This window comes from Rhinolophus ferrumequinum, chromosome 10, assembly GCF_004115265.2.
Source record: "Rhinolophus ferrumequinum isolate MPI-CBG mRhiFer1 chromosome 10, mRhiFer1_v1.p, whole genome shotgun sequence".
Classification (NCBI taxonomy): Eukaryota; Metazoa; Chordata; class Mammalia; order Chiroptera; family Rhinolophidae; genus Rhinolophus; species Rhinolophus ferrumequinum.
The window spans coordinates 86468189-86493081 of record NC_046293.1 but is presented as its reverse complement, the minus strand read 5'-3'; positions in this window follow the sequence as shown (position 1 = coordinate 86493081).

Genomic DNA, 24893 nt, shown 5'->3' with positions numbered 1-24893 from the left:
AATATTCCATTCTGTATATGTACTACCTCTTTATCCATTCATCCATTGATGGACACCCAGGTTGCCTCCAAATCTTGGTCATTGTAAACAATGCTGCAATGAACATATGGATGCATATGTCCCTTCAAAGTAGTGTTTTATGCTTCTTCAGATAAATACCCAGAAATGGGATTACTGAGTCCTTCTTTGACTCTTGTTATAATCTCTGTTTTAAAGTCGTTTTGTCTGGTATATGTATTGCTACCCCACTTTATTTTTTTTTTCATGAAATACCTTTTTCCATATTTTTACTTTCAGTCTGTGTGTGTCTTTTGATCTGAAGTGAGTCTCTTGTAGGATATGTAAAGGTCTTGCTTTCTTATCCATTCAGCTATGCTATGTCTTTTGATTAAAACATTTAATCCATTTACATTGAAAGTAATTGTTGATAGGTATGTAGTTATTGCCATTTTATTATTCATATTTTTAAATCTTTTTTTCCTTCTTCTTAAAGAAGTCTCTTTATTATTTCTTGTAACATTGGTTTGGTGGTGATGAACTCCTTTAGCTTTTCTTGTTTGGGAAACTCTTTATCTGTCCTTCAATTTTAAATGATAGTTTTGCTGGGTAGAGTAATCTTAGTTGTAGGTCTTTGCTTTTTATCACTTTGAATATTTCATGCCAATCTCTTCTGGCCTATAAAGTTCCAGCTGAGAGTCTTATGGGAGCTCCCTGGTAGGTAACTAACTGCTTTTCTCTTGCTGCTTTTTAAGATTCTCTCTTTGTCTTTAACCTTTGGAATTTTAATTATGATGTTTTTTGGTGTGGGCCTCTTTGGGTTCATCTTGGTGGGATTCTGTGCACTTCCTGGTCTTGTATGTCTATTTCCTTTGCCGGGTTAGGAAAGTTTTTCATCATTATTTCTTCAAATTTGTTTTTAATTCCTTGCTATCTCTCTTCTCTTCCTGGTACCCCTATGATGTGAATGTTGGTACGCTTGATGTTGTCCCAGAGGATAGTCCCCTTAAACTATCCTTATTTTTTTGGATTCTTTCTTCTTTTTGATGTTTGGGTAGTTTGATGTTTGATGGTTGTGTGTTTTCTGCTACCTTATCTTCTATATCACTGATTCTATCCTCTGCTTCATCTAATCTACTGTTGATTTCCTCAAATGTATTCTTTATTTCAGTTGTTATATTCATTTCTGACTGGTTCTTTACTATGTTTCCTATCTCTTTGTTGAAGTTTGTCACTGAGATCATTGAGCATCCTTATAACCAGTGTTTTCAACTCTATATCTGGTGTATTGCTTGTCTCCATTTTGTTTAGTTCTTTTTCTGGAGCTTTGTTCTGTTCTTTCATTTTGGACATGTTTCTTTGTCTCCCCATTTTGGTTTTCTCCCTCTGTTTCTATGTATTAGGTAGAGCTGCTATGTCTCCTGGTCTTAGCACAGTGGCCTTATGCAGTTAGTAGGTGTCCTGTGGGGCTCACTGGCACAGTCTCCTTGGTCAACTGAGCCAGGTGCTCCAGGTGTGTCCTTTGTGTGGGTTGTGTGTGCCCTACTATTGTAGTTGAGCCTAGGTTGCTCTTTGCATGTCAGTGGGAAGGACTGACCCTCCAGCTGATTGGTTGTTGGGAGGACTGGCTGTGACTACAGTGGAGGAGCTGTGGTGCAGGGGCTGACTTTACTAAGCAGGATTCACTTTAGTGGAGCTCTGGTGCCTATCCAGTCTGCCCTTTGGGTATGTCATCCATGGAGGCAGCCAGGTAGAGCCCTGGCTCTTTCCAAAACCAGCCACTGGGCATGCTGGCCCCGAGGCCTCTTGTGAAGGTCCCCACTCAGGCTAAGTTCAGCTGTTGCCTGTGCCCTGCGCAGGGTCACCTGGAATGAGCCACAAAGCAATCCACACTGTGCTGGTCTTGGAGGTGATTGGAAGAGGCTAAGCTGCAATCTGAGGCCAACTGCCTCTAATGCTAGGCTTGAGGCTTCTTAGCAAGAGGTATGGGGCACAGTGAGACCAGATGCTGCTTGTTTGGGGTTTGGGAAACTTTGAGAGATTTTTGGAAAGTCTGCAGTATGAACTAAGACTGGCACTTGTATGGAAAAGCCACTGGAAGCCCCTTTGTTAGGCTGCAAGTCTGGTGGGGCAGGTTCTCAGGGAATCACCAGGACAGGAACAGTGTTAGCCAGGTTGATGGAGACTCAGATATGGCAGCTACCTGTATCTACACTGGGTGCGGGGAGGGCTCAACAAAGGAACAGTGGCTTCTACCAGCAGTACTGTCTGGAAGAAAGCTGTCCCGCCAGCCATCACTCTGAGCAAGACAACTCAGCTTCTCCCTGTATGTCCCTGGCACCTTTTGAGCTGTTGTCCCAGTGCTGGAGGTCAGAGCGAGTGAGTCCATCAGTGAGTAAGTCTGTGCATAGCCCCTTTAAGAGGAGCACCAGGGACTGCAGCTGCGTTCCATCTCACTCAGCCACGATCTCTTCTGGTTTCACAGCCAGAAGTTGTGAGGTCTTCTCTTCCCAGCACTGGAACCCTGGGTTGGGGAGCACAGTGTGGGGCTGGGATCCCTTGCTCTTCAAGGGTCATCTCCTCAACCAAGATACCCTCCTGATTTTTAAATGCCACATGCAGGTATGAGACCTGCACATTCCACATCCCTGACCCTCCTGCCAGTCTTAACGTGGTTTCTCCTGTATGTCCTTATTGTAGGATTTCTGTTCAGATAGGCTTCAGGTGATTCTCAGTGATGGTTGTTCTGTAGTTTAGTTGTAATTTGCTGGGCAAGCACAGCATTTACCCACTCTGCCATCTTGACCAGTAATCCTTCTTGGATCTTCTAATCCAGCACAGCCACCAGCTAAATGCATCTAAGTAAATGACCCTATCTGATGACACATGGAGCCACCAAACTAATCCCTACTCAAATTCTTATTTCCAGAATTGTGAGAAATAAATGATTGTTCTTTTAAAACTAAGTTTTAGAGTGGCTCGTTATGCAGAAATAGGTAACCAGGACAATTCTATAAATTGTTTTTTGTGTTTTTTATTTTTAAAAAACCACTTAATGATAAATCCTGACCACTTTCTTCCAAATTAGTAAATATTCATGAAAATGTAATTTTTTGATGGCTGCACAGTATTTCATTTTTTGGGATTGTAAATAAGGTTTTGATGAATGTCTTTGTACATAATTCTTTGGAAATCGAGATTTGATTTTCTAAGACTGTAATAACACTCTTGAGACATGTGCATAAAGTTTGAGTTTTTATTCGTGCAGTTGTGGAGATAGGCTTGCATGGAGACTATAACTGAAGCCATATTTAAGGTGACAGCATAAGAAGAATGCAATTAGTTCAATTGCATATGAAATAAGAAGAGAGAAAATTTATTCAAAAGAATGTCTCACATGTGACCTTGGCCTCATTAGCTCAGGCCTCTAATTAACAAAGCTGATGAAAACAGTTTGTTTCAGACTGCTATTATATTGGGATGGTTCATGATGTAGAAGAGCAATGTTGTTTAACTTCATGGGATTCTATGTGAAGGAATACCCTGCAATCTATAAACCTACTCTTCATAGATGAAAAGGAGAGAAAACTATTCCATAGAAAAGGAAATTGAGTTTAGAGAACTTTCCTCAAGGGCAGTTGTTCTCAGTCTTTAGTGGGCATAAAAATCAACTGATGAACTTTTAAGAATGCAAATTCCCAGTCCCAACCAGAGAGTCAAATTCTGGAAAGCTGTGTAAAAATCGGTATTTTAAACATGCATCCAAGAGATTCTGATTCAAGATCACAATTTGAAAATACTGTCCTAGTTGAAGAGAACATTTTTTTTGTCAGGGTTGGGGGAGAGTTTCATACTCTGGGCTAGTAACCATGCAATAGTTTTTTGTACTTAACCTCATTACCTTATTTAATCATTTTAATTATTATATACATGTTCCAGATGAGAAAACTGAGGCTTAGAGAGAAAAGTGAGCAGCTCAAGGTCAAACACAGCTAGAAAACGCAGAACAGAAATTCAAACACAGGTCAGTCTGGATTTCGCATTGTACCATGACCTTCAAAGCAATAACCAGGTCAGTAACAGCCTTGGCGATGGAACATAGATTTGGCCATCAATGTACAAAGCAAATGCCTGGAGTAATTAAGCAAATAACCACTAACAGCTTGAGTTTATCTAGCATCTTTCTTTTGGAAGAGTCTGTTAAGTAATGTCCTTTCTGTAATTCTTTGTGCTTGTGTTTTGGTTACTACATTATTAAGGCCCCAGATGTGTATCTCAGGAGAGAGCACTCAACTTAAAGAATAGAATTATTTGCTTTTCTCTACCATGAATGAATGCTCCGGAGTCAGCAAAAGATAGGGAATACAAATTTGCTGAGAACTCCATCAGTCTTAGTTCACCTTCTCGTACTACAAAATGCTTTCTTTTCAGATAACATGATCCCTACACAGACGCCAAATTTCATCTGGTACTCAGTCCTCCAAGAAACTGTTCTGGAAGAACTGGCAGAGGTGAGCTTGATGAGAGACTATACATTGATCTCCATGGTACTTTCTAGAGAAATTTTGAAAGCCATTTTGACCATGTACTCTATTCCACAGAAGCTAAGTTTGGAACACAGTCCTCTGCCCTCTGAGCAAGACTCTATAGCCTCACTCTAGACCCCACAGGGGTGGGTGGGCAGAGCAGCTGGGCTCAGTCACTCATTGGCTCTCTGTGGTGTCAGTCTCCACTGCCTTGGGATTACCGCTAGGTGGTGAAGTAAAACTGTGAACTGAAGGCCTTTTTCTCTCAGGGCATGAGCACGAGGGCAGAAATCACCTCAGGACCACCAGGCCAGGGCAAGTCAAGCTCTTTACTGCTTTCCCTGAGATCTGTGAATCTAGACACTTTTTTTTGGAAAAGTCTCTCTATGACATTTAAATTTTCTGTCATCACTTTTCTGTTTCACCTGAATACTTGGTACAGTTTCTTCAGGAAATGTCAACCAGTCTCCGCTTCCCTTAGAGGATCCAAGAGAAGTTTTCTGTGGGATTGGTTAGTTTGCTAACAGGAGGGGCTTGGTGGTAGTCGTGGGGAGAAAACCCCATCGAGGTGGTGAAAGCGAATAGAAAAGTGCAGTGTAAAACTTCAATCTCAGCCAATTACCAGTGCTGCCCATACCCCACCAGAAACACAGGCTAGGCTTGCAGCTGGAGGGGCTGGTCCTGGAGAGGCAGTAGGGTTTGTTTCTCACCCACTGCCCCTTAGCTCCTGAAAGCAGCGGTCTCCTTGGGTTCTCTGTCACATATAGATAGTGGCTGGGTGTCCCTGACCTTCCCCTGGTTTGCTCTTGGTCTGACTGTTACTTGGGAAATCAGTGACATGGTGGTCTCCATGGAGTGCTTGTGGTTTCTTGGAGTGGTGGTCAACTTCGTCTCTGTCCGTGACCACCTACCCTCTGAGGAGAAATTGGGTCTCTTTTTGGCCCAGCAACAACATTTCCTCTGGGAAGGACATCCTATCCCTCAGCCCAGCAGCTGCCCCATGCTTCCTGCACCTTACTGACTTATGAGCTCCTTCTAAGGAGCCTCAGGAGCTGATCGTCCTCCTCTGGCCCCTCTTTGTGTACCTTGCCTTCCCTGAAAGGCTGGTAGCCAGCAGCGCCTTCTTCCCCAGTTGCCTTTTATACCACGTTGACAGGAGAGGAGGTGGAGGGTTAATGATAGTTGCAGGTAGGACTGCTTTGCTTGCCTTGTGGTGAGGGCTGGGGCGGGGCGGGGGTTGGTCCTCAATTCAATGGCAGCTTTCTTTCAGGAGTGAGAGTTCTTGGTGTCTCTGGTTTTTAAGTTTGCTTGTTAATCGCAATTCAAGAACAGGGAAAGTCTCATGTCCAATATTTTTAAATCAGGCCATCCTAAAATACCCATCTAAATTTGGTTTTTTAAAAAAATCTCTTTGGTCATTTTTACATAATGTGAAAACAAGAAGCAGGAAGCTAATTTTATTTATATAGATCGTTGCAGTTGTCCTTGAACTTGACCACAAAGATGGCAGCACTTTTAGCTGGGACCTCCTAAGAGTGGGCTGCAGGATGACATTATTCCCATGGAGATACCCAGGAGCTGAGAGGTAGGAACCCAGGAAGGTGACTGCAGAGTCACTCCAGCTCTTGAGGCTCTTGTGTGACAGTCTCAGACAGGATGTGGAACAGGACAAGGCCCAGGGTCTGTGAAGCCTGCAGCCAATGAGTTCGAGTAGAACTGAAAGCCTGAGCTCCTTCTTTATTCGTGTTTAGGAAACTTTTTTGGAAATGTCAGTTCATTTCAGAATACTAAGGAGAATCCAAAGCAGGGGAGGGCTTTTGTTTATCTTTAATGAGAGCATTTTTTAATAGACTCATAGGTACACTTAATATTTTATTTATGTACAAGATAACACGTTGCTGTAGAGATTTCCTATGTTCATGACAATATTTGAAACATAAAATCAAGATACATTATCTAAACTGTGTGAACATACTGATTGGGACAGCGATGCAGAATACCTGAGGCTGGGACCATCCTGGCAGACCTAGAACTTGTGCCTGCTGTCCCTGTGGAGTCCAACAGTTTCCCTTTGCCCTTCTGGGCCCTGGACTGCCTGCACAAGGGATTTGGCAGCCAGAACTGAAACCGAATCCCGGAGGGCTGATGGAGCCCGAGTGGGTCTCTTGTCCATTTTTCAGATGGAGAATCTTATGGCCCAAAAAGATGTGTCTTGTCTACAGTGATAGTTAGCAAGATGTTTAGATTCTACCCAGAGGAATGCACACAGCCTATGCATGTCTATATAAAACAGCCCGCTGAAATATGGAGCAAATCTACCCAATCACTCAGATACTTGACCCACAAGATGCCCAACAACTTTGAGAAATTGTTTCTGTTTTTCACTAGTTGTGGGTTTCTTTCTTTCTTTTTTTTTTTTTTTTAATTTTATTGGGTAACAGTGTGTTTTTTCCAGGACCCATCAGCTGCAAGTCAAGTCGTTGTCCTTTAATCTAGTTGTGCAGGGTGCAGCTCAGCTCCAAGTCCAATTGCCATTTTCAATCTAGTTGCAGGGGGCACAGCCCATCATCCCTTGCGGGAATTGAACCAGCAACCTTGTTGTTAAGAGCACATGATCTAACCAACGAGCCATCCAGCCACCCACTGGCAGCTCAGCTCAAGTTGTCTTCAACTTAATTGTGGAGGGCGCAGCTCACTGGCCCATGTGGGAATCGAACCGGCAACCCTGTTGTTAAGAGCATGTGCTCTGCTCAAACCAACTGAACTAACTGGTCGCCCCTTCAACAGTTGTTTTTATTGCTTGTCATTATCTCTGGGACATGATAGTATTTTCAAGTTTACAAAACACTTTTGCATACTTGGTCTCATTTCACCCTCTTCACATTCCTGCATGGTGATATATCAGGAATGCTTTTGGCTAAATTAACAGAAAACCCAATCACAGTGGCTCAAACACAGAGAGGGATATTTTTCTCTCGTGCTAAGAAATCCATAGGTAGGTGTTTTCTGGTGATGGTTCAGTAGCTCAACATCAGGGCTGACATAATTGTTATTCTTTGGCCTTCACCCTGTGGTGGAAAGATGGCTGCCCTAGCCCCAGCCATCATATACATTTTCAAGGCAGAAATAAAAGGGAAACAGAGAAGGTGTATCTTCCCAGAGCCTTCGGTAGAATTCTGCTCATGTCTCATTGGCAGGAAGTATGTCACATGGCCACCTCTGGCTTTAGAGAGGCTGAGAACATGATTATCTTGCCTGAAGTTTTGCATATTGCTGGCCCAAGCAAAACTGGGTTCTATTAGCAAGGCAACCAACAGTGCCTGCCATTTGGTGGGCCACACGCTGCTCCCTTCCTCAACCTTGCCCGACAAGCAGTGAAGTTTGGCTTTGCTGCATTTTCTCTTCTTTCTGCACCAATCTACAGTTGAGCTTTGAGCAACAAGGGTTTGAACAGTGCAGGTCCACTTATATACAGACTGTTTTTTCCAGTTGACCCACATAACTCAAACCCACATTATTCAATGGTCAACTGATGGTTGGGAATCCATGTATAGGGAGGGCTGAGTTAAGTTATATGTGGATTTTCTACTGTGTTGGCAGTTGGCACCCCAACCCCCATGTTGTTCAAGGGTCAACTGTATTGTATCATAATTTTAATTTCTCCCATCATTACAAAAGAAGAAAATGCTCGTTCTAGAGCCTTGGACATGTCAGGAAATAGTAGAGAGCAAAATCATCAATAATCTCATACCCCAGAGATAATGACAAATGTTAACATTTTGCAATGCTTTCTTCCTGAAATTCTCCCACACATATATAAATGACATTATATTACATATTTAGTATTGTACCATGCTTTTTTACTCAATAGCATATTGCATTTTCTATGAAGTTTTTCAAACTCATAATTATTTTTTCTTTATTACTTTTCTGATCACAAAAGTAACACATGCTTGTTATAAAACACTGATGTTTATGAATATTCTCTATATTCTCATCTCAAGAGAAAATCACTCCAGCCAGCAGCTTTCTCAGAATTTGCCCAGAATGTCCATGTTGTTGGACATTTAGGTTGTTTCCATTATCAAAGATAACATTTTGACAAATATCCTTGTGCATAGATTCTGTTCACATTTCTGATTATTTCCTGTGTGTAGATTCCTAGAAGTGGAATTACTGGGGTAAAGGGTGTAAACATTTTCAAAGCTCCTGATGCATACTGCCAAATGGCTTTCTGGAAGGACTGTACCATTTATACTCTGACCAGCATTTTATGAGCATGTCCAACTTACTCCAACCTCACCAGGATTTCTGAACTTCTTTCAGCCCTTTTGCAAGAAAGCAATATGGCTTAACAGGAAGCATGGCAATCAGAGGTTTGACTAATTCTGACTAGCAGTCAAAAGTAGTGTGTTTTTTTTTTTAATATTATAAGACTTTATGTAAATGACATAATACTGACATACTATTCTGCAACTCGCTTTTTTGTTCCTCATTATATTCTTGCATATATTTTTTATTCTAATACCTTTGCTTTTTATTTTATTTTTAAAAGATTTTTATTAAAAATACAACTCACATACAATATTATATTAGTTTCAGGTGTACACCATAAATATTCAACATTTATATACCTAAAGAAGTGACCACTCTGGTAAGTCCAGCAACAATCTGACAATGTACCACGCTATCACAATATTATTGACTATATTCCCCATGCTGTACATTACATCCCCATGACTTAATTGGTTTAATACCTGGAAATTTGGACGTTTTATTCCTTTTCACCTTCTCCCACATTTTTAAATTTATCAATTACAGTTGACATTCACTATTATTTTATATTAACTTCAAGTGTACACGATATTGGTTAGACATTTACATAATTTAAGAAGTGATCTCTCTAATTAGTCTAGTACCCACCTAGCGCTATTCATAATTATTACCATATTATTGACTATATTCCCTATACTTTACATCCCCATGACTATTTTGTAACTACCAATTTGACTTTTAATCCCTTCACCTTTTCACCCTGTCCCCAACCCCCTCCCATCTATCACCTCAACAAATCTAGTACCCATCTGTCACCATATATAGTTATTACAATATTGTTGACTATATTCCTCATGTTATACCCTACATCCCCTAACTACTTTGTAACAACCAATTTGTACTTCTTTTTTCACCCACACACCCAACCCCCATCTTATCTGGCAACCATCACAGTGTTTTCTGTATCTATGAGTTTGTTTCTGTTTTGTTTATTTATTTTATCCTTAGATTCTACATGTAAGTGAAAACACATTGCATCTGTCTTTCTCTGTCTGACACTCCACTCAGCACAATACCCTTCAGGTCCATCCATGCTGCTGCAAATGGTGAGAACCCATTCCCTTCCATGGCTGAGCAATATTTCATTGTATACCAGGAGTGCCAAAAAAATGTATGCACATGCCTTGTATTCATCTTTTGTTATTGGTATATAGGTATTGAGTATTACAATTTTAATACAGTTTTTTCCTTTCTTAAAGTGTGGAACACTGGTTTGGTGATGATGAACTCCTTTAGCTTTTTCTTGTCTGGGAAGCTCTTTATCTGTCCTTCAATTTTAAATGTTGCCTTGCTGAGTAAAGTCGTCTTGGTTGTAGGTCCTTATTTTTCATCATGTTGAATATTTCCTGTCAATGCCTACAAACTTTCTGTTGAGAAATCAGTTGATAATCTAATGGGAGCTCCCTTATAAGTTACCAGTTGTCTTTCTCTTGCTGCTTTTAGGATTCTCTCTTTGTCTTTAAACTTTGCCATTCTAATTATTAGGTTAATGCAAATGTAATTGTGGTTTAAAAGGTAAATAATTGCAAAAACCGCAATTACTTTTGCACCAAACCTAATATAATGTGTCTTGGTGTGGGCCTGTTTGGGTTCACCCTGTTTGGGATTCTCTGCACTTCCTGGGCTTGTATGTCTATTTCCTTCACCAGGTTAGGAAAGTTTTCAGTCATTATTTCTTCAAATAGGTTCTCAAGGCCTTGCTTTCTTTCTTCTCCTTCTGGTACCCCTATGATGTGAATGTTGTTACACTTGATGTCCCAGAGGTCTCTTAAACAATGAGTTGTTTTGGATTCTTTTTTCTTTCTGCTGTTCCAATTGGATGTTTTCTGCTACCTTGTCTTCCAAAGTGCTGCTTTATCTAGTCTGCTAGTGATTCCTTCTAGTACATTCTTCATTTCAGTTATTGTATTTTTTCACTTCTGACTGGTTCTTTTTTATGGTTTCTATGTCCTTTTTTATGCTTGTTATCTCTCTGTTGAAGTTCTCACTAAGTTCCTTCAGCATCCTTATAACCATTGTTTTGAACTATGTCTCTGGTAGGTTTGCTTGCCTCCATTTTGTTTAGTTCTTTTTCTGGAGTTTTCTCCTGTTCTTTCATTTGGGCTGCTTTTCTTTGTCTCCTCATTTTGGCTGCTGCTGTGTGTTGTTTTCTATGTATTAGATAGGGTTTCTATGTCTCTCAGTCTTCTCCAGATGCCCTTATGTTGTACGTGTCCTGCGGAGCCCAGTGACACAGTCTCCCTGTTTACCTGCACCAGGTGGCCCAGGAGTATCTCTTGTGTGGGTTGTATGTGCTCTCCTGTTATAGTTGAACCTTGACTGTTATTGGCACATCAGTGGGTGGGATTGACCCTCAGGCTGACTGGCTGTGGGGTGAGGCATATCCACAGCTTATGGTCTACTGTGCGGGAGGCTTACACCACTGAGTGGGATTCACCCCAGTGGGCTCTGGTGCCTGTTGAGACCACTCTTTTTATGTGCCACTTGTGGGGCTAATAGCAGTTCTCTGTTGTGGTCTGAAGCCAACTTCCAAGTATGTTGGTGCTGGGGCCTCTTGGGAGGGGCTCTGGTGCAGGCCCAGGTCAGCTACTACCTCTGAATGGCTGGGGGCTACCTGGTAGGAGCTACAAAGTGCTCTGTGGTTGTTCACTGCCTGTGCTAAACCTGGAGGTACGTGGTAGAGGCCACGCTGAGAACCAAGGATGACTGCCACCAGTACTGGACCTAGGGTAACTCCACAAAAAGCCAGGACACCCAGAGGCCTGCTGCCACATCCAGCTCCCTTAAGTTTCAGCCACTGAGAAAGCCTCATGTGGTACATGAGTTCGGTGAGCAGGGTCTCACGGAGTCAGAGTGGGAAGAGTTGTGGTCACCAGGTTAACGTAGACTCTTGTTTGGTGCCAGTGCTGAGCCTGGAGTGACTCAGCGAAAGTCTCAGAGCACACCGAGGCCAGTCACTGTCTGCTTGGGACCTGTGGACTCCAATAGTTTTCCAAGAAGGAGTGAAATATGGGAGGGGCTGGCTGCTTGCAGAGAAAGTGCCTCCAGTGGTGCATGAGGTGGGTGGGACAGGGTCCCAGCTCAGTCAGCAGGGCAAAGCAGCTGAGCTTACCAGGCCAATCAGATTCAGATTTGGCCTGCAGGGGCGAGCTCAACATAGGCAAGATGGCATCTGCCTGCTGGCTGCATGGGAGAAGGATCCCTCACCAGGAAAATGCTGACTGTCCTCCAGTCCTCCCCCTAAAGCCACACACCTCAATCTGCCCCCCGTATGTCTCCAAGGCCCCATGAGTCACTATCCCTCTGCTGGAGCTCAAGGTGAGTGCCTATGAGTAAGTGAGTCTGTACGCGGGCTGTTTCAGAGGATGTCTGGGTTTCCCGCAGCCTTCCGTCCCACCCAGATGGTTGTGATCCCCAGTGTTTCTCACAGCCAGATGTTGTGGGGGCTCCTCTTCCTAGCACCAGTACTCTGGGCTGGGGAGCCTGGTGTGGGGGGCTGTGGTCTTTCCCTCCCACGGGGGAAACTCTGCATCTGAGACATCCTTCCTGATTCTCAACCACCACATGGAGGTTTGGGGCCTGTTCTGTATCTCTACCCCTCCTACCAGTCTTGACATGGCTTCTTCTTTGTATTTTCAGTTATAGGACTTCTGTGTGGCTAGACTTCAGATGGTTCTCCAGGTTGATTGTCCTATAATTTAGTTATAATTTTAATGTGTTCACAGAAGAACACAGGCACAGTGATTATCTACTCTGCCATCTCTGATCTCCCAAAAGTCCTGGTTTTAAGTTCTGATTCCACAAGAACGTGTGTGTGACCTTAGGCAAGTCACTGTACTTCTCAGTTTAGAGCAAAAATATTGCATCCTGGTGGACACTGTTGGTTATCTGTCCAGTAATTATTTTCCCTTTCCTCCTTTCTAAAAGAATAATGTATTTTTCAGGTAGCACCCTCCTCTATATAGCCTTAGGGCTTCCAGGGATGCTCACCCCATCTCAGCCTCAGTAGGTGGATGTTGATTTATCTAAGCAGTGGTTCTCAAACTTTTTGGTCTCAGGACTCCTTTAGACCTTTAAAAATTATTGAGAAACACAAAGAGCTTTTATTGTGTGGGTTATATATATTTATATTTACTGTATTTGACACTAAAACAGAGGAACTGTAAAACTATTTTGAATGCATTTAAAGATAACAGCAATAAGCCCATTATATGTTAACCTAATTTGCATATTTTTATGAAAATAACTATATTTTCCAAAACTAAAAAAATTAGTAGGTAGAGTGGCATTATTTAACATTTTTGCAAATCTCTTTTTAATATCTGGTTTAATAGAAGATAGCTGGATTCTCATAAGGGCCTCTGCATTCAGTCTGTTGTGATATCACATGGCATGTAGTCTCTGTAGAAGTCTACCATGAGAGAATATGAGAGAAAAAGGCAATGCTGCTATGAGATGTTTTGGCCTCATGGACCTCCTGAAAGGCTCTCAGGGACTCCAGGGGCCCCAAATCACACTTTGAAAACTGCCACGGTGATGTCATTGCCCTTACCAGTGATAGTGCCTGGTCCAGGAGTGGGCACATAGCCCAGTCTGACCAATGAGGCATTAGGGGAGGCTGCCGGTGGGCTCTGGGAAAATACTTCCACCCAAGTCAAAACACAGGAAAGGTGTGTTCATGTCTGCATGTGCCATTAGGAAATGCCACAGCTGTTTTCCTACCAGCCTGAGGATGAAGCCAGCACGTGTAGGAAGGCTGAGCCAAGGATGGCAGGCTGGCAAAGCTGGTGTCTCAGGAGTAAAGCTTGTGTCTTAGAGTCTGTGCTCACTGTGGGAGAGAAACATGGAGCTGCAGAAGACATATTAACCATAGAATTTGGCGTGAGGAAGTAGAGGCATCCACAAATAAGGAATCGGTGAGTCGAGGAAGTGTGGGAGCAGGCGGTAAGAATCAAAATTCCTGCTGTTCCAGGCTGGGTAACGGGAGACACTGCTATGTGGCTGTGAATTAACTGATCCAACCATTTTCAGTGGAACCTTGGGAAAGTACAGTGTGTGCCCATTGAGGGTTTAGTATCAGGGCAAATGACGGAAAATTCTGGAGACTGGTGTATTGGTATGTTTTGGCTATTTTTATGGCCTTTAATAAAGTCCTCTAAGAAAGAGATAAGCTTATGTCCATATGAAGGCAGAGAAGTAGGCAGGAATCTAATATCCAGGAGATACTAAGGCTCAGAAAAGCCTTCCTGGCCAGTACTTCCCCAAACCCCTGCCTTTAAGCTCCTCCGCCTGACACTCTGGACAGCATGTGGACAAGATCAACTCTGTGGTGAGAATATTATTTGGATTGCCTCTGGGCAGAGGTGTGTAAACTGAGTCCAGGGAGATGGGCAGAGCACAAAGGCCATTGATCAGGGCCTCAGATACTATATCCAGATAAAGTCTTGACCCGTGGTTAATGCACCATGGAACTGACCAGAAGTAAATTGATGGAAGGCTACTAAATGTTCAGGGAATTGTATTGCCAGAAAAACCCTAGTTTTGGCCAAGTAGAGCCTAGTAGAGCCATGACATTTTTGATCCGTAAGGCAGTTCCCACATCTCTGAACCTGCAGTTGCTGAAGCTGTGCACCTTCCCCAATGGTATTAAAGATTCTTTCATGCCAAGGATCTATCTACAGCAGACTTCTATGAAAATGCAAATACCTCCCAACGTAGCAATAATACTAGTTAATTTCTATGTATCAGGTATTTTACATACATTATCATATTTAATCCTCACAGTAACCCTGCAAAATTGATGTCATGACTCCTGCCTTGCAGATGAGGAAACTGAAGCTTAGTTTAAGAAACTTACTGAGTGATTCCTGACTTCAGAACCTGGTTGATTTACCCCACCAAGCTGCCAGCTGCTAGGACCTTTGTTTGTCTTTGCTCATCTGAATTCCAGTGGTACAGAGAGCAGAACAATGGGGGGCAGAAATGAAGTCCTCTGGTTCCACAGTCTGGAAATGAGCTTGCCCTCGCTGAGGTAAATGAAATTGAGCACACAGTGATATAAAACATTGATTCAGATTTTCTTAAAAATGAAATTTATTATCTCACAACAGGAAGTCCACAGGTAGGGCAAGTAGGCAGGAGGGATGTTCTCAGTTGGAGGACGGGAGTCCAGAGTAATTTCTGACTCACCTTGAATCACATCAGATAAGTTGCTGTGTATGCTGGCTATTCCTGGGAGATGCAGGTACTCATTGACTCCAGCCAGTGTTCTTAATGACTGCTGAACACACATTGCTGGTCCCTAGTTCCATCACCAGGCTCACTCTCCAAAATCCAGGGAAGATTCATCTCCAAGAAGCCCCATGATTAACCTGGGCCCCTCTAACCTCTCCATAACCACTCATAACCATAACTGTGTAACCCTCAGTGCTTATACATTAGTGCCCGCATACCCGCAGTTTCACTTTCCACAATTTCAGGTACCTGTGGTCTGAACATATCAAATGGAAAATTCCAGAAATAATGAATTCACCAATTTTTAAATCGTGTGCCATTCTGAGTAGCATGATAAATCCCACTCTGTCCCACCTGGGACGTGAATCATCCCTTTGTCCAGTGTCTCCACACTGTGCCCTCCCCGCCTGCTAGTCACTTAGTAGCTGTCTAGGTGGTCAGATCAACCGTGGTGTCGCAGTGCTTGTGTTCTAGTCACCCTTACAGTAGCCTAATGCTCTGTCACAATGCCTGCGTCACTCACCTCGCTTCATCTCATCATGTAGGCATTTAATCAGCTCACGTCATCATAAGAAGGGTGAGTACAGTAGAAGAAGATATTCTGAGAGAGAGAGACCACATTCACATCATTTTTATTACAGTATATTATTATTGTTAACCTCTTACTGTGACCAATTTATAAATTAAACTTTATCATAGCTATGTATGTGTAAGAAAAAACATGGCATATATAAGGTTCAGTACTAGCTGTAGTTTCAGGCATTCTCTGGGGTCTTGGAGCATATCCCTCGTGGATAAGGGGGAAATACTGTATGTGTAAAAGTAATTATGAGCAAACTTAAGAAATCCAGATACAGAAAACAAATTCGTTACAATTCACCATAGGTTTCTTTTCAGAACACTAGAATTACGCTGTTGCATCTGACCCATGGGCATTTAGCCCTGTATCCTGTTTCCTCCAGCAGCTCCAAAGAATGGTTTCTCAGAATGGGGGAGAAGGAAGGGACTTGGAGATCATCCAGTCCAAACCCTAATTTTCAGGTGAGGCCCAGAGAGGGGAAATGACTTGTCTGAGTTTTCACAGCTGATTACTGTCACAGCAAAGAGTAGACCCCAGGTCAGGACATGTTATCCTGTTGGCTGTTAGCCTCCAGGGAACCCCAAACATGCCCCTCCCCGTGCTTCATCCATTAACTTACCTAAATTTCTTGCCCAGCCCTAAGCATTTTATCAGGCTATATTCACATTTGGCAATAATGAGTTCTATAACTTTATCACCTGCATAAAAATTGATAGCACTTATTTATTGAAAAGTTTTCCAGAACTTATATAAGTTTTGAGAAGGGAGCTTACATTTTAATATTTGAGAGTTATATTAAATGTAGTCCATATTTACCCTAATTACATTGAACTACTTTGCGGACTTTGATCATTTCTCATCCCTGCCTTTGTCTCAGTATGCATTTTTTTTTAAGTCTTTTTAAACTTAAGGCAAGATCTGAGCTGATCTCAAAGAATCATTCGTTTTAAAGCCAGAAAGGACCTTCCAGACTAGATACAACTGTTTTCTAGTATTGGGTAAGTGTCCTTTCTCATAAGTTTTACAAGAGAATGTTTATTTAGTGTACTTATAATACAACTTTTTGTACAAAATTTACTTGGGTGCAGTTTTTGGGAAGAAAATTACTATATAAAGTTGACATTAATCTGGCACTGAAGTTGTCATCTGGAAATAGTCCCCTGCTGCCTCCCCATTTGTGTTATCTTCCCGGTGAGACTGATCGCTGTTGGAGGATGGGGCATATTTCTAATAATTCTAATTCTGTAGTAACTGTATCCCCTCCATAGCGCTAACACTGGTCTGAGCACACAGGGGCATTTGATGAGTGCTAACTGAATGAATGGACTAAACAAATGGATGCAACCCAACGAGTGAGACTCGTCTTTCTTTATGGTAAGGAGGGGACAAGGCATAAAAAACATACTAATTCCAGAAACAGCAACAAAGATACCATTCCAGTAAAGAGAAGAAAAGACTTGTTTCCGGCTAGCATCTGCCAAAGTTGGTCCAGGAAGGAGGACAGCAGTGACGATCATTTCTCAGAAAATGCTTTTGTCCAGGCACAGATGCAATTGCTCTGGGAAACAAAGCCATGCAGAGGTGCAGAGTCCAGGGGTCCTGCTGGCCACCCTCCCCCGCCCTCACCCCAATGTTCCCCCCTCTTCCCACCTCCACCGGTGAGCAATGTACCCCAGAATGTAGTTCCAATTCCAAGAATCTTTGAAACTCAGGAAGGGCCTGAATCATTAGGACAGAAGGAAAGAGAGGCAATATCCAGAGGCCTTGAATGTCTCCGTGTAGAGCTCCCTGTTGTTATGAATTCTCATTTCCTTGCTAATAGAGACGCGTATGTGGATCATTTGGCAAAGTGGAAACTTCAGAAATCACGTGTACGAAACCTTGGGAGCACTTGAAGAAAGTCTTAGCAGACACTCTGGAGCACGCATCTGCTGATATGAAGAAGTTTTCCACAGAAATAAATATGATGGAGGTTGTATACAAGAGTCCAACAAAGACAACCTGTTTATTCAGTTTAGTGAGGTCTGAGTGAAAGTCATTTGGTTAGTGTTTGGCTAACATGGGCTGTTAGATTTAGTTCTGATTGTTCGATAAGTTGTCTTCTCTGCATAAGCCATCAGTTTGACCATTTTCTGAGAGATTTAGTCATCCTGCTCATCTTAAGGAAGACAATCAAGCATAAAAATCAGAGAACAATCTGGACGAGTTCCTAAGAAAGCCTCAAATGTTGAACTAATCTAGTTAGACTGCACTTAGCTGCAACCTATGGCACTTGGGATGGGATTTGATGTATCAGTTAGATGGGAAACATTGGCCTCTTCCAATTTATTTGCATTTATAAAATTACACCTGGTGCTAATTCTTTCCTCCCCTGCACTTGCAGAGGGTTTGAGGAAATTAAGGCTAACTTTTAGCTTGAGGCTGCATGAGGGGAAAGTAGTGAAGGGAAGGCCAGAGTCAGCACTCCCTTGAGTTCAAAGAGGAAGTTTAGGCTCATTATGATATAATTATAGGGAATATTGGGGGCAGCACCAACCACTTCCTCAGAGGCTCACATGTGGGTACCAGATGTAGTAGTTCTTACGAGGTTTCAAAAGCAGTATTGTCCCCACAAAGTTCATTAGATGTGACCTCAAATTATTTATCCCCTCTGGGCCTCAGTTTTGTTGTCTGCAAAATGAAGGAATTAGCTGGAATTATTCATTCTCTGCCTATGCTGTACATTATATCACTCGGGAGTTGTCAAATGGCGATACCTCAGGTGAATGATGCAGTAATGATTCCGGATTCAGAATCCAGAAGTGATTCAGGTGGAACCCAGGCATCAGCATTCGTTAAAAAGCCCCACAGGCGATTCTCGTGTGCCTCTAGGGTGGACAACCACAGACCTAGATGGAGGATCTCTTCTTTCAAATTTTAGTGCTTTGACCAATGGATAGCTGATTAATAGTCCATGCATTCTTTCTTATTCGTAACAGACCTCTGAAGGGACATTGTAGAAATGTGCTTGTTTTATAACTGAGGATGGGCAAGGGTGGTATTTTTAAAAACTTTGGAGGGCCTCAACTGAAATGTGGGACACCTAGGTATGTAAGTTTTTTTTTTTTTTTTTTACATGGGATGTAACATGAATACGTTTCTTGTGACTATGGAAAGTAGCGTGGACAGAAAAGCATAGTTGGTTTAAGAAGCATTCTGTAATTCACTGGCTAATCAGCAAACAAGGAACCTCCTCCAGGAATAACTCTGTAGTCCATTCAATCATCTATCCGCCCAACAATAGTTACTGAATGCCTGCTTTTTGCAGAGGTGCTCTGCCAGGTCAACTTGTCGAAATTGCTCAGAAAGTGAGCTCTCTCTTGGGCTCTGTCAGAGAGACTTTACTGAACAGAATAAGCTGTGCTTCAGTGCCAGGGGTAGCTTTTCTCCTGCTCTGATCTTGTCAATATTGTGTCAGTGAAGGTAGCACAGGTTCGCCTTCTGTATCCACCTGGGCGTTCCTGCCTCTATAATGTCAAAAGAACACCTAGAACCTAAAGTTTATGAAACACTTACTGTGTACCAGGCATTGTGCTTTACATATATTATCTCATTTAGTCCTCCCATCAACTCTAGGAAACAGGCATTATTATTTTTATAGGTAAAAAACCAAGGCTTACAGAGGTTCATTAAGTTGTCCAAGGCCACAGAGCTGAGAAATGAGAGTTGGAACGCCAACCAGGACTCGCTGACTCCCGTGCTCTCGTTGTATTATTGCCCACATTCCAGAATCACTTCTCAGATCCTCTGTTCTGCCTTGCATCTCAGTCCTGCTTCTCTTTCAGGATCCAGTTCAAGACTCATGTGTACCATGAAGCCTCCTCTGAGTACTCAGCCCCACCCCAATATTTTCCTCCCACTCTGTTCACTCACACTTGATCCTACACTGCACTGGGCCCTGTCCTCTAGTGTTACACAGTGTCCAGAGAGAGGTTCAGCTTTTCATGTCACACGCCTGTTTCCCTGAGAATTTAGACTCAGCTTTATTCTTTCTTCCACTATGCCCAGCTCAAACCTAGACGTAGACCTGTGTGAAGACCCAGCACCTGATTTATGATTGATGAACAAGTGAATAGACTGGTAAATATTCTAAGTTCTTGATTCCAGAGAAAGAATCAACCAAAAAATCAAATGTGCCCTCACTGTTGACTTACTCAATATGTTGGTTGAATACTTATGCCCAGATGAGAGCTCTCCAAGCATTCTCTGCAAGCATTTCTTCTTCACCATTTTTATAGAGAATTAATTCGAGCAAAACTCAATTTGAGCAGGGCAGTGCTCAAACTGGAAGTGGTTACTGTATTTCCCTGAAAATAAGACTGGATCTTTTATTTGGAGCAAGACCCATTCTTGCTCCAAAAGATGCATTAGGGCTTATTTTCAGGAGATGTCTTATTTTTTCATCTGCAACAAACTATGTTTATTCATTTATTCATGTACAACAATCTACATTTATTCAAATATAATCATGTCATCTTCTTCTGGAACATTGTCATAACTTTCCAAACCTCAAATTCTGGCTGAATTTCTTGCGACTCCATTTCGTTTGGAACCATTGGCCCCAATCCCTCATGTCCAGCAACAGAGCTCTCCCTAAATGAGCCCTTCTTGTCCATGTAGCCTGCTCGTAGTGCATTGGCAACACAGCTGTCAGTGACTTTATCCCAGGAATTCTTCACCCAAGTCATGACCTCTTGCAGGCTAGGTTTCACAAGGTTTCCACGCTGATTTCTCTCCATTCTATTTTCAATATAGTCATTGATTTCCATGCGCAAATGGTCCTTGACTGGCTTGTTTATTTCAATATCAAGCAACAGTCTGGAGATAGGCAGTCATTCCTGTGGGAATTATTATTTGACCCATTCTTTTCTCTGCAAGGAAGTTCTTCATGTCTTTAGCGTGGTGAGTGCTGGCTGAATCCCAGACTAGCCGACCTCTTTGGCCACCACAAAACAAGTGGCAGCATTAAATTGACTCACTTCCTTATAACTGCTTGTGTGCACCAGGCTTTTTTGGTTTCAAGAACATAAATGCCCGAAACATGTTCAAATTTATCTTTCTTGCCCTTAGTGATGACTAGAGGTGGGGCTTTCTTTCCATCCAGATGAATTGCCAAAATACAGGTAACATGTGCACTTTCGTAACCAGTGGAGGAAATGTAGATTGATGAGACACCCCTCTAATCAATTGTCATTTGAGATCCTTGGCCCATAAAAACCAAGGATCTGGGGCTTATTTTAGGGGTAAAACTTTTAGAAACTGTTGCAGTTTCATCCATAGCAATCATGTTGGAGAGTTGGTATTACAAAAGTCGATGCCATCAACAAAGGACTTGAATGCAAGTGCACGTTTAATAACTTCAGTACCTTCCAGCTTGAACAGTGTTGTCGATCTTAGAGACCATTCTTAATCACCGAAGGAAGCCATCCAGCCAGTGTTGCGATGCTTTGAATTCTTCTGGGGATATTTCTAACTGTGGTGCCATTGCAAGGGCAAATGCTTGATCCTACACTACACTGGATCCTACACTGCACTGACTATTAGCCCTGCGCACAACCAAAGCCTTTTCTCTCCTGTCAGCAATCCATTCACAGATGATGTCTTCCAGCTCAGGAAACAATGGTTGCCGACCTGATCCACACTTGCGCTTCTTAGCATTTCCCTCGTCCACCTGTTGACTGAGGTTATCCTACTCTGCTCACCATTTTCAGACCATTAGGAGATCCAACTTCTCTTTGCAGAAAGCCATAAGATTCTTGCCCCGGGAGTCCTCCACCATTCCTTTCTTGTACTCGACGGAGTCGCTCTTTCTTTTTGCACTTGTCTGGGGTCAAAATATTATTCCCTTTAAATCTACCATCAAATCAAGTGTTAACTGAAGACTTATGAGACAGGAGTGGCAACAAAAATGATGAGAGTTAAGAATGATGGTCCATACAAAAGCCACGAAAAATCGCAGGCACCAAAATTCAGAAAATGTTTCTTTATTTCACACGAGTGCATTAAATACGTCCGTTACAACATATGACATATTGAATTATGAGGATTCATATTAGACACAACCACATCCATTTGTTATCAGGTGCGCACGTTATTCTTGCATTGTTTCTGTACTCCAATTGGTCATTTGGCAATAAGTCTTGAGTTCATCTGTTTACATAGGAGTTTACCTCTTGTCCAAAGGTGCCTGCTTGGGTATTTACAAATACTTAATTGTAATTTATATTATCACTTATTTTAAGTATGAATGTCAATAATATTATTTATTTATACTTAATTATATATTAATATTATTATTTTATAATTCAATATGTCTGTAATGTGTTGCAATGGACATACTAAATGCGTCCATCTGGCTGACAATCTTAACTGGGGCTTATTTTTGGGGTAGGGTTTATATTACGAACATCCTGAAAAATCATGCTAGGGCTTATTTTCCAGTTAGGTCTTATTTTCGGGGAAATACAGTAGGGGTGCTCCTCACCAATTGTTCTTAAGGAGCCCCAAAATGTACTTTCCACCCTATAAAATCAAAGAAGCAGTTAAATGCAGTCCTTGTTTTCTGAAAGCTGTGGTTTCCATCACAAATGAAATTTCAGCCAAATAGACAAATGTAGAAACTGAGGCCCAGAGAAGTGAAACAAATTGCCAGTCACATGGCCAGTAAGTGGCAATGCCAGGGCTGGAATTTGGGCCCCCTAATAGAGTGCAAGTTGTTTTGCTCTGTACAATGAAGGTTGGCAGAAAAAATGTCTCTCCTCTGAATGAGTGGTCATTAGTAGCAAAGGGCTTTTGACTGGGGACTTGCCTGGGTTCCCTGCCTGACTTGTCTTGTCTCCTCTGGCCCTGGACCACAGAAAGCACTTCATCCTTTCTGCTAGGAAAGACCAAGCAGACCGATTCCCCTCGATGGGATTTTTCCATCTTTTTGACTCTGCCATGGGTGTTTGTCTGAGAATGGTGTAGGGGACGTTATGTGGGGGACTAATCCCAACTTTTGCTGTTAGTGAGATGGGTGGTGTGGGAAAATTACTCAAATCTCATTTTTCTTCTCTGCAAAATAATGGATCTATATTAGATTGATGCTAAGTTTACTCTCAGCTCCATACATTTCATTCTTGTAGCAAATAACTTGTCTTTGTCACCTCTCATTCATTTTATCAAAAAATAAACTGTAATAGCATGTTAAAATGTAGAATATATAGGAAAAGATCTCAGTAATTTGCTTGTATTAGTAATGGCTTGTGTGTGCATGTGTAAATTCCCCAAAGGGCTGTAAAAATAGTTGACATGCCTTGACTCTACTCTGTGTCCGGCACTGTGGTGAGCACTTTGGGCGTATTTGCAAGTTTCATTCATGGAATAACCCTCTGAGGAAGTTACTCATGATCACATTCATTTTACAGACGGGAAAACTGAATCTGAGAGAGGTTAAGTGTGTTGCCCAAGGTCACGTAGTAGAAAATGGTGAAGCCAGAACTTGGCCCGGGTGGTCTGTGTCAACACTGAGCCAGAAAATGACTGGTGGTGATTAAGCTGAATGGAAAAGGTGTCACTTGTGGGTAAACTCCCTCATTGAGAAACTTCCAGTTCCGGCTCCACAAAGCAGCTATGGGTAATGTCCTGAAGATATCCAAGAATTGAGCAAATGCTTTGGGTGTGCTCAATCTCAAGGGGAGATATAGGCTTGTTGGTTCCTTTCAGCCCAACCATTCACTGTTCCTTCTGATTCCTAGAACTGTTGGCTGAAAGAGAAATGCTTACGATAATCCACAGCATGGGACCAAAGGTGACAGGAATCGTGCATTTGGCCTAATGTTTATCTTGTGGGCCAGCCAGCCACAGGCGACCATTTACTAGCATTTCATCAGCTGTTATAGGGCTTTCCCCACCAGCTTCCTTTCTAATTACTGATCAGCGCTGTAAGAGAAGGGGAGGAAATGAGAACACATGGGGGAAGGGATCTCCCCGCTAAATGCTATCATGGCAGGAGGTTGAAGGGAACTTGAAGTATGTGTCTGTCTGCTGTCTGGACTAGAAACCCCAGTGGTCCACCTTCCCATGGGCCAGGACCCAGAGCAAGTTAGTAACACACGCCATTTGTTCCCCTCATTCACTGATGGCTTTACTTTCTCAACAAATAAAACAGGCTTACTCTATGCACTCATCAATGCCACTTACTTTCTAACCACTTTTCTAGCCCATCCCATATACTCCCAAGTATGTCCATATACTCATTTATTATTCTTTCAATGAAAATATTGTCATGAGCGCCTATCCTGTGCCAGCATGTGGGTTTGGGGTTGGGATACAAAGACGACTAGCATCAATCTCTGCCCTCAAGGAACAACCAGCAAGTGGGGGAAGCCGGCAAGGACTTAGGTGATAGGACTTAGGTCCTTGCGATGGAAACCTTGTGTGGTGTGAGAAATGTTTGCAGAGAGTGAAGGGGGCTGGACTAGAGGCTCCCATTGGGGTGACATAGGAGCTGGGTCATGAAGAGTGCATTGGGTGGGCAAGGGCATTCCAGGAGGAGCAGCTCATGCAAAAGGTAGAGACTCAGAAGCAGCAGGATGTTTCAGTTAAACTTGAATTTCAGATAAAGAGTGAATATTTTTTTAGTATAAGTATGACCCAAATATTAGATGGGGGCCTACTTACACTATAACATTATTTATTGTTTATCTGAAATTCAATTTTAATTGGACATCCTGGGTTACTATGGGCTAAATCTGGCAACCCTACACTAGGAATATAAAAGATGCTCAGTAAAGAAGACCAGGGATCTGAAAATAAACTATATGCAATTTGAGGTGCAATGTTAAACACCCCCTCCTCCAATGTACGTGTGTAAAAGGATGCTATACAGTAAGCCCTCTGTATCTGCAGGCTCTGCATTCACAGATTCAACCAACTGCAGATTGAAAATATTCGGAAAAAATGTTACATTTTCCCCTATTCTGTGTATTACATCCCCATGACTTATTTGTTTTATGCCTGGATATTTGAACTTCTTATTCCCCTTCACATGTTTTCCCTCTTTTTTAATTTTTCAATTCCAGTTGACACTCAATATTATTTCATATTAATTTCAGGTGTATAGTATAGGGGATATAACCAAAAATATTGTGATAGCATGGTACGGTGTCAGATGGTTGCTGGACTTATCATGGTGATCACTT